The following is a 2,076-nucleotide window of genomic DNA, read 5'->3' as shown; positions in this document are numbered from 1 at the left end:
TTTATTTTGGATTCAAGCAGCAACTTTGAGTCTGGGTCAAAATGACCCACAACATTCATCTTTGTATACAAACTCTGTGCAGACACTCCATGACACGTCAAAGTGTTCAGCTTTTACACAGCAGTTCATGACCCTAGATGAGGAAAAGTCATGAAATTTTCTGGGAAAAAAGTAAGAATAACCTACATTTTAGGCCACATAAAAAACTGAAATGGGTCAAATTGACCCGAAACATGATACAAGAGTTAACATTAAAGGCTAAATAAATAAAATAGCTGTTTTAGTTGTTTTTTCATCATATGCTAACAAGTAATAACTAAATATAGTAACTTAGGTTGACAAAAAATCCTGACTTATTGGTTTCATTTTTTTTGTTTGTGTGCTTTCATGACTTTTTTTTTGTTTGTGTGCTTTTTTTGTTTGTGTGCTTTTGTTACATTTTTTGTTTGTGTGCTTTCATGACATTTTTTTGTTTATGTGTGCTTTCATGATGTTTTTAGTAATTTTTATGACAAGGAAACATACTCATGTTTAAGCATTATGCATTTGAAAGATGAATTATTTGAAATCTCTCTGTAAGAAAAACAACTTCAATTTAAAAAAAACAATTAATTATTTCTTTGTGTCTCACAGCTCAGCTGATAAGTTCCAACTTCCACCTACAAACCCTCTCTGTCCTTAAGGTTGAGGTAGTAGATTGAATAGTTGTGGGGCTTATAGCTTCCTTTTGAGATAACTAAACAATCTACTGTCTTTCCTGGGGAAACAGGATGAACTACTGCAACACTGAAGCCTTCGAGTGGATGAGAAGCTTTATGGATTATGGAGTTCAAAGAAAAACATATATAACAAATCATTTAACACACCTTTTGTGAGACAGCTGGGCAATGGGGCTTTTGAACATTTTGAGAGATCTTGCTTTAAATGATTGTATTGTGTGCTTGACGTTGGGCCTAGCGAGGTGAGGTAGTAAGTTGTATAGTTTGTGGGATGGAGCTCGTCCTGCTCAGGTAATAACTATACAGTCTATTACCTTCCTTGAGAGGTACAAAGAGTGACTGGAGTGATGAAGCAACCTCTCTGTCGCCACCATGTGACTGAAGACTTGTATGACTCTGGAATTTACACAAACTGCTGAGTATGGCTGATTTTGTAGGATACAGTATCTATATGTGCAGTGCCATGCATAAATATGTGTCTACATTAAAGGTGAAATCATGATCATATTGTCTTTGTTCATATTTATAAAACAGTGCAGTCATTTTGAAACTTTGAAATTGTACACATGTGCCCTCTGGGATCAATCAAGTATTTTTGAACTGAATTGAATTGAATTGAAGCCTGATTTCAACCCCCATCTATAACCTGAAATACAGTAAGTACAAAAACTTGCCTGCTACTGAAAACAAAAAACAAAACAAAAAATATATATATTTTGCACCAGGATATTCTGAGCATAAAACAACAGCAAAGCTAGGAGTAAAATGCAATGTTAATTAAACTGACCCAAAGATACTCATCTGTGAAAAGATCAAAGGAAGTGATAAGAACAGAGGGGCAAACTTAGCATGTGCACATTTTTACTGTATATGTGTGCACTTGTAGTTTTAAAGATATGCATTAAAACTTAAAGCATATTCATAATGGGAAAATAAATATAGAGAATCAAGAAAGTGATCAATCTTAACATTAATAAAACAAACCAAAACTAATTTTAGATTTCCTCTTCCTGCTGCACCTTCAGAACAGATACATATTTGGGTTCCCTGAATTGTCAGCATTTTTGTGTCAATGTAATCAACACCTCTATCTTTGTGGCATCCTGTATTTCAGCTCTCTACTCTCCAACAGGAAGTTTAAAAAAAAGTTCAACATGCTGCAGCATGGCTGCACAATGGTGAGAAGGTAGCAAGATTGGCTCCCGATCAGAGGCCGTTCAGAGTGGTTTGTTCTCCTCATGTGTGTATTGGCTTTCTCTATGTACTCAAGTTTCCTCCCACAGACCAAAAACATGCATGTTATGCTATTATAGTAACTAAGTACATTTATTTTGTTACAGTACTTAAGTAATTTTTT

The sequence above is a fragment of the Austrofundulus limnaeus genome, unplaced genomic scaffold (assembly GCF_001266775.1).
Source record: "Austrofundulus limnaeus strain Quisiro unplaced genomic scaffold, Austrofundulus_limnaeus-1.0 Scaffold59, whole genome shotgun sequence".
In the NCBI taxonomy this organism is placed as follows: Eukaryota; Metazoa; Chordata; class Actinopteri; order Cyprinodontiformes; family Rivulidae; genus Austrofundulus; species Austrofundulus limnaeus.
The sequence above is the reverse complement of the archived record's forward strand: the minus strand, read 5'-3'. Positions refer to the sequence as shown.